Below are 8,942 nucleotides of genomic sequence, written 5' to 3'. Positions count from 1 at the left end.
GAGAGAGAGAGAGAGAGAAAGAGAGAGGGGGGGATTTAGAGGGCCATTTGAGTCTATGTACATCTAGCAGAATAGCTGTTATAGGTTAATCCCTGAGGACAGTGACTCTCCATACATGATAGCTAACTTTTTAATGACTTAAATTTTAATAACTGCTTATGGCTAGTGGTTACTGTATTGGGCAGTGTGGTCTAGAGTATAGCTCATATCAGTCAAAGGTTACTAACAGCACATTCACTCTTTCATACATCCCTAAGCCTCAATAATTCTCATGGACCTGCAAAGCAGGCTTTTGAGTAGATAGAAGCATGAAATTTCACATATTCAGTCATACTGTTAATTGTCCATTTCATTTTGTTCTCAGTCATCTTTTAGTTTTCAAGCAGCAAACCCCAGTATGAGCTTTGGATTGTATTGGCTTCTTCCCTTTTCCAGATACTCTGATCATAAAAGGAGAATTGCAGGGACATTCAGTCCTTTTCACAGAAAACCTAGTCCCGAGGCAGCTGGTACCTACCTTGTCATCTACTACAAAGGACACCACTGAGAAAACTGTGGCTAGTCATAGCTGCATTCTCTCCATACCTTGCCCATTCATCAAATACAACTGTTTCGACATTTCTGGATGCACTCTTCTGCCCCCAAGGCTTAGTACCACTTGGCACGCTACCTTTTCCTGTTAGAGCTGCGGATCACTCTGCTTCTGTTGGCACCCGATGAAGCAAATAACTGCAATGGATGAAAGCAGAGTCTGAACACTTTAGATAACTTTTTCCCAGTAAAGAAGGCAATGCTTCTGTTCCATGTATAAAGGGGAAAGAGCGGGCATGGGCAGCTTGATGCTTTGGTTCTGGAAATGCGGAAGTGGTGACGAAGAAGATTCACAAGAAGATCTTTCTCTGCCTTCAATGCGGGCTGTGGTCAAACAGCTCAGAAGCTTCACAACTGTTCTTTCTTTTGTTGGTTGCTCTTGTTCCAGGACATTGCAAAAGATCTATTTACAATCACCCAAAGAGCCAGAATAGCCTCACCTTTATCTAGCAAATAATAGCTGTTTTGTGCGCATCCTTTTGACAACAGTGATTCGTTATGTAGCACCAGGCTTTTCCTGATACTTGAAACTGTCAAGCAGATTTCCTATAGCTTGCTCTCACACAATAGAAATAGGTGGTCAAATTACACCTAGAGCTACAGAATTATCTGTATGTGAGGATGTGACGCTACAGACTTAGACATATACACGGACTCGAATGTATTTATTAGAATGTGCTTCTACAATGGAAACATTCTACAGAATCTCTTACAGCCACTGTGCATTGTGAACTTTGCATCAGGAGACCCCATTTCCCTGCCATCTACTTATGACTGACAGTTGGGCCTCCAGAGGAGTGATGGCTCCTGTGGCAGAGATTGCCATTATCACTCATCAGGGCATAGAAGTGAGATGCACTGCTCTGTTCCCAAAGGAAAAAGCGGATACTGGAGATTTCCTAACTCTGCTCAGAAAGCAGGATGATTTTTCATGTGATCTTACTTTTGAAAGTTTTAACAAGTTTACTATATCCAGTTATGAGACTGTCTTCAAGTATCCTCCTGTAGACCTGTTTAGCCAATTCTTCTTTTCCATACTCTAGACACAAAGATGCATGTTTTGAAATGTAGAACAGGAAATATCACCTTTTCTTTAACATTAGTGGATTTGTGGACTTCCCTTAAGGGATTACTGGGTTAAGAACCAGATTTATTTTAGTTACCTTTTCATAAAATATATCTCTGTTTTACCCAGCAAATAAAGGGCACCTCATTTCAATTATTCCAGTCTCTTTTAGAGTTAGAATGTGTGTGATAGTAATTTTGGTTTTCAGCTTGGTTAGATTACAAGGAACAAAGGTAAGCTAGAGATTTTGCTCAGGTGCATCTGTGAGGGCCTATCAGAAAGGGTTAACTAATGGAGAGCAATGACACTGAATAGTGGTGGTATCACATTGTAGACTGTGGATCTTGACAGAATAAAAAGGGAAGAGAAGGAAGAAAGTTCTCTGTCTCTGTCTCTCTTGCCTCTCTCTCTGGTTCATATCTACTGTGATACAAGCTGCTCTGCTTTGCCACACCCTTCCTGCCCTGACGGCCTGAAGTTTGTGAACTGACTCAAGTTAAGGATCTGTTTGGTAAATGTCAGGTATTCTGTTCTAACAATGAAAAGTCCAACACAACAGAATAGTTCTAGGCTATCAAATAATAAGATAAGTCATTGATTTTTTTATTTATCAATACGTCCACTTTCGATTTTAAGATGCAAATATTAGGAACTGGAAAGATGGTTTAGCAGTTAAGATCTATTGCTGTTCTAGGAGAAGACCAAGATTCAATTTAAAGCACCCATGTTAGGTAACTCCAGTTCCATGAGGTTGATTCCTTCTTCTGGCTTTGGCAAGCACTTTTATGCATGTGGTACAAACTCATGAAGACACATGTGTAAACTTTAACACACACACACATTTAAGATACCAAATATTAAAATTTATTTTATGATATGATTAAAGCAAAAACTTAATAAAACATTCCAAATCACTCGTAAATCACTTGCCTTTTATCAGTTTTGACCAAAGTGTATATGAGATTCAAGTAACAAATTTTAATTTATGGGTTCCCAATGTGGTGTGAAAACTCAGATCTACTCAGCAAATGAGAAATTTAGCTAGCAATTACATGTAAGGCCTAATGATGCTAAATTAGAGATTGAGCATGGTAGTTTTTCAAAAACCCTCAACATCTAAGTGAGCTCAGATATAAATTGAAAATCAGAACCACCCTGAATGCAAGAACTCATGTGAACAAGGAAACATTTTTGCTAAATTTGAAAATCAATATCAGTTTCAATGTAGAGCTTCACAAAACCAACTTTAATTATAAAAATATATTCCCTCTATTTTGCTCTTGTTTGAATGTCATTTTATCATGAGACAGAGCGAAAGCATGTATGCTTTCAAGAACCTTGAATTTTTAAATGTCTTCATTAATTGTTCATCTATCTAATCTGATAAGCCAGAGAAATATGTTATCACTCAGAAGCACATTCTTTTTACAAAGTGGGGGGAAAAGTTAAAATTCAGCATGATTGCTAACTCAATGAGTCAACAGTACAATGCCCAGCCAAAACAAGTCATGCAATCCCTGTTGCATCAATGACAGTGTTCCCATACAAAGGGCATCAAATTCCCAGGCTGGGGTTGGGATATAGAGTTCATTCTGGCCAGCATGTCTTCACAAGGCGACTGAGAAATGAGTTTCCTTCAGTGAAAATAACCAAAATCTTGAGAAACCTGCCAGCTAGGGCTCAAAGAGATGAAGTTATAAAACATTTATTGACAATACTTGTCAAATTGTCAAATGTGCCCTCCTTTGTCCTTTTAAAGAATTATACATAAAAATTTTGAGACAGGAGAGATGGCTCAGCAATTAAACTACTTCTTGCTCTTCCATAGCTCAAAGTTCATTTCCCAGAACCAGGTTCTGGCGGTTAACAAAGACCTGAAACTTCTGGTCCGGAGGATCCGAATCCACTTTCAACCTAAGCAGCAACTACATAGATGTGTGGCATACACTCATATGGACATACATAAATAAAAAAGAAAGATTAAAAATGTTTTATACTTACACAAAGTAAAATAGTTAAACAATAAACTCTAGGAAGTCCAACTTTGTGAGCATAAGAATGTCTTAACAACACAGGGAGAAAAAAAAGATGCAATGAGTTGATATTCCCACATGAATTAAAACACATCAAACTCAATAGTGCTTTAAATGTTTCAAACAACTGATATGAGTGCAGTAAGGGCCTCGTGTTGTCTCACACTGGACACGTCTGCTTTTTCACCGAGAGAATAATTGAGTATGCTAGTTCAAAGGGGTGAGAAAATACTCTTGCGCTTGTCAATTATGCTTGCGACCGACACTGTGAACCACGGGCAATGGGAAGATCTCTGAAACTTTAGTGGCAAAATTTATAGGTGTGTGATCGCTGCTAAAGCAAACAGGGAGAGACTAGGGAGAGGGAAACGTGCTTCATATATTCTGAAATGCAATGTGCAGAGTAAGAAGAAAGGAGGACACATCCCGAGAAAACTGTGCCAATCATTCACAGTCCAGATAAGTGCTAAGTCATTATCAGTAGTCTCAGGATTTACTGCGGAGGGGAAGACGTGCACCGATCTGCAGGGAACGTGTTGGGATCTGCTGACCAGTTCCACAACCACTAAATGTGCTAGGTCAGAAGCAAGGGAGGGAAGAGACTTTTAACTTGTCAGATTTCAGCAGATTTTGAGGCCCTGGGCTCTGTATTGTTCCTTCTTTTTTTAGTTGTCATCTACGCCTGCTGAAGCAGGAATATCGTGAGCAGCTTCCTGTATGAGTCATGGCCTGGCTAGAAGTGATGTTGCCATGTTAGCATAGCTGTGGTTCTGCATGCATCTTCTTGAGCGTTCAATGTCTCTTTTCCTCTTCTGATTGTGGTCTCCCAAGCTTTGGGCTCTCAGTCTGTCTTCTGCCCTCTTTGAGCTGAGACTTGGTATTTTCTAAAGTTTGTAGGAGCTTAACCTTCTTTCATGGGTTTGTCCCCATTGTTTAGCTTGAGTTCTACACATCCGTTGAAGTTTCCTAGCCTCTCTAACTCACTGCTGCCTTGGGCCAAGTTTCAGCTCTTCCCAGAAAGGATTAGATGCTGTAGGCATCAATTTTAAAAGTGTATTTATTTATTTATATTATTAAAATGCATTTATTTTACAATCAGACCTCATCTTCTCCTCCCCCCTCTCCTTCTAGTCCCTTCCTCTACCTCCCCTCTGATCCCTCCCCCTCCCTAATCCTCCTCTCCTCTGGTTCTCTTCAGAAAGGGGCCGGCCTACCGTGGGTATCCACAAGACATAACACAATTTAATAGGTTTTAAGTAAGCAATCTCTCAAGCAAAATGGACTTTAACCTCCCAAGAATCTGTGAGAAACAGGGCTCAACTCTAAGGACAACGGATGGTGAAGTTGGGCACTGAGATTTATGGAAGAGATGCATTCACTTTTTCCAGCAGTGCTTTGGGCTTCAGCAGTGTGTCAGGGCTTGGGCCAGCTAAGGAGAGCAATGTAGGGAAAGATTTCTTTCCAATCTCAAGGAATGACTTATCCTAGAGTTATTACAACATGAGCTTCCTTCCTCTCAGGCCAGTTTAGTAGAGGTTTTCTGATGTCTCTACTTCTGCTTGCTCTTTTTCTTTCCTCTACACAGAACTAAAGACTCTGCAGCCCCTCACATATGGAAGCAAAGCCTGCCTCCTCTTCGACCTTTCTAGTCGCCTAAAAATGAATTTGAGGTTAGGAAAGACCTCTTAAACTGGAATTTAAATATGGGGTGAGCGGGTGGTAATCACACACAAAAAGCATTTGACAAAGCAATTTATCACTTAATTTTTAAAGACATATATGTTTCAAGTGAATTGAATTTGCATATTTTCTGACTCATTTCCATCCCATTATCCTAAGCTCTTTTTAAAGACTGGCTGCATTTTTACATGATCAGAACAAGCGCTTGTGTCCTCTGTGACTTCCTAACCTTTGTTTTCTGGAACTTGGCTCTAAGGAAACCCTTCATCTAATCTCAATGCCTGGGCCATCTTCTGCTTCAGAAGGAAGTACAGAGAGCGGGACCCTGGCAAGTTCTCTGCCGTCTGAAAAGTCACGCTGTTGCTGGTGGCTTCTGGTGTGAGAGTTTTCATTTAAAAAATGCCTTTATTATTTTAATCCACTCTTAAAGCACTTCATATTTATTGACTTGTGAAAACGACAAGTGGCCAAGATGCATGGCTGGGCTCTAGAGAATGGGCTGTCTGCTTGCCTCCTTGGGATCCTCCTCCTTCAGCTTACAGCATTTCTGTTGATTCATCCCACCGTCACACGCTTACTAATAGACACACTATTGCTGATTTGGCTTTTGCAAGTGATTTGTTAAAACGCGTGTGTCCTTGCAGTTCACATGAGCAGCTTGGAAACAGTGCAGTGTCATCGGCTACACCTAATTCCAAGATGGAATTTTAGAGCAGCTAGATTTTGCGGAGGAAAATGATGATTGTGTTGATGCTTGGAGCTCCAGATTAGGACAGAGCCCAGAACAGCAAGATGCTTACTTATATACCTGAGCTGATGGGCAGATGACACAAAACATGGATGTCTTTGAATGTTTATATGTGTTAGCATCTTTTCTGCGCTTTAGATCTGCATGTGGTCTTTCTTAATATTCACTAAACAAATAAATAAATTCTATTAACTTTTGTTTGTAAATGGTGATACTGAGGTCCAGGGAATGTTGTCTGAGGACACATAGCTACAAAACATGGGAGCAAGGATTCAGTCCTAGCTCTTTTGATGCTTAAGATAGCTCTTAGTGTTTTGAACAAAGTTGTCATTATGTCTCAGAATCAGAACACACACACACACACACACACACACACACACACTTACACAAACACTCTCTACAACACACACAACACACACACACACGGGCAGACATGCATTAGAAGAAAGCATTTATTAAGGGAGGAATTAGCATTGGTTTCTGGGAAAAACACTAACTGGGACTAAAGAGCTTTTGAATTTTATTTGTTGTCTCTGTTTTTAACAACACAGTGTTTTAAAATAAAATACATTACTACATTTATGCCATGGTCTTCCTCAACAAGCTAAAGATCAAATTAAAAAGAAAAAAATACTTGCCCTGTATGTGTTCATGATTCACTGACTCCATAAGAGAATGCACCGCCAAAAGCACTTGAAGCCAGGCAGGTCTCTGGGTTGGGTGCCGAGCCGTGACTGAGGACAGTGCACAGAGCTGGAATCTGTGCTCCCTGTTGGTCTCAGTTCTGGGTATGGCTTGTCAGCTGTTGCTTATTTTTCCTGTTCAATCTTTTCTTATCAGAGGCAGAAGGCAGAAAGGATGCCATCTGGGATTGCTTGTTTAGATACAGCATGGTGTTAACAAGTTTTCCTCTCTCTCTTCCTCTTTCTTGTTTATTGCTAGATGCGAGGAGCAGCAGACCACATGTCCAAATGAAGCTATTGCCCAGGATCTGTTCTTCATCATGAACCAGGGGCAAAGGGAAAGGGGGAGGCAGGAGATGGGAGTAGAGCAGAGAGAGCAGGTAAGAGCTGTTGGGTTTTGTGAAGAGGCGTAATCATGTCAGCATGAGGAGCTTCAAGGTCAAGCCGTTGGAAACCATGAAGCAAAACCTAGGAAATTACATTGACACCCTATCAGGGAGCTATGGCGGACTGTGTATTCCCTGGAACCTTGAGGTTGATGAAAGCATGGCACTTCCTAACCTGGCAAAGAAACTTTCGATAGTTCAGCATTAACCACATGGTTTCAGTTACAAGATCTTTGGAGTCATGTTCTGCAGCTTGAGAGCTGGAAAAGGATGCTGCTTCTGCCCTATTTCCATTAAGGTGGACTTTGTGCCTGCCACTGGCTGCTGTGAATGCTTACTGCCAAACCTAGTCAAGCTTATCCAATTATTAAATATCCTTATCATAAACGGAGAGCGCTCTCTTGGAAACCAAAGCCCAACTGACATCCTGGCATAGAAACACGTGCCCCTTATGTCTTCTGGAGGAAGGAGGCCATGGTGGACATTAACAGAGGTTGCAGTCCTCCCCTAAATAAGTGACTGGTTCCATTTTGCTTCAGCAAAGGTGACCTACGACACTAGTGAGCATTTGAAGTTACTTAGTCTCTCTTTGCTTTAGTTTCCTTACCTGGGAAAGTGAGATTGGGATTGGTGATATGGCTCAGAGGGTAAAGACGCCTGCCATCTAGACTGACCTCGTGAGTTCAAGCCCTGAAGATGCACAAGGGAGAGGGAAACCAATTCCTGCATGTTGTCCTCAGACTTCCACATGCACAGGGTGGCATATGCATACCCATAGATGTCGCATGGTTAACAAAAAGCCAGAGATGATGGATACTGGGGTTTAATCTGAAGACCAGAAAAGCAAAGCAGCCAGTCACTGGCTCTTAACATCTACCTCAGTCTGAAAATGGTGATCCTGCCTCCAAGAATCCTCGGACTGAGACTGAGCTATACACACAGTATGTAAATAAATAAAATACAATTCAAAGTTTTAAGGATGATTTGGTGATGTTAATGATTTTACAATTTTGTGTCAGTGTTTTTGCATAATGCGTGGCTCATGATAGAAGTAGCTACAGCATCATTTTCATTGTTTTAACACTGGCTAGATATATTGGCAATTCTGATGAACGGGTGGCCCTTCAAACATTCTGGAACAGTAGGAAGGTTAGTCACCTCCTCTGCTTGGGAATGAGAATAATTACTATAGCCTGAATGTCCTGGCTTCTAATTAGATTTCTTTCAAGAAAGGAATCAATCCCAGCTGAGTCATAGGCAAGCTCTTGATTTCCCCATGTTCAGTACTCAGTGCCCCAACGTGAAATGCCTGCGGACTGCTCCCACAGTGTGCTCGCTCGCTGCTGGCAGTCTCTGTATTTCTGCAATGGCAAACACTGCTCGCCTCAGACAGAAAATATACATGCATAAAATAAGCCTCCATACTGCTAGTGTCTAAATCAGGAGATGTAAAAGCCAATTCGAGGAAGCCAGCAGGCAAAACCAACAGCAGTGCGGACTGAGAAAAGAGCAAACTTCCCCTGCTGCAGTAGGGCCTTCCCCATTGTGCTGATGGGCCCTTTCCAGAGCTAGCATTGGAGACTACACAGCAGCCAGCACCTTGGAACAGATATGCATTCAGAACAGCAGTAAGTGAGGGTCAAGGGAATAGCGCCAGTTCAAAGTGATACCAAAACCCTTGAGGAGCTCTGACTTCCCAAACAGAGCTGTCTGTGCTGATCAAGAGACCCGCAAAGAGGCCTGTTGGTACTCATT

This window comes from Microtus ochrogaster, linkage group LG3, assembly GCF_000317375.1.
Source record: "Microtus ochrogaster isolate Prairie Vole_2 linkage group LG3, MicOch1.0, whole genome shotgun sequence".
Taxonomy (NCBI): Eukaryota; Metazoa; Chordata; class Mammalia; order Rodentia; family Cricetidae; genus Microtus; species Microtus ochrogaster.
This window is presented reverse-complemented; position numbering follows the sequence as displayed.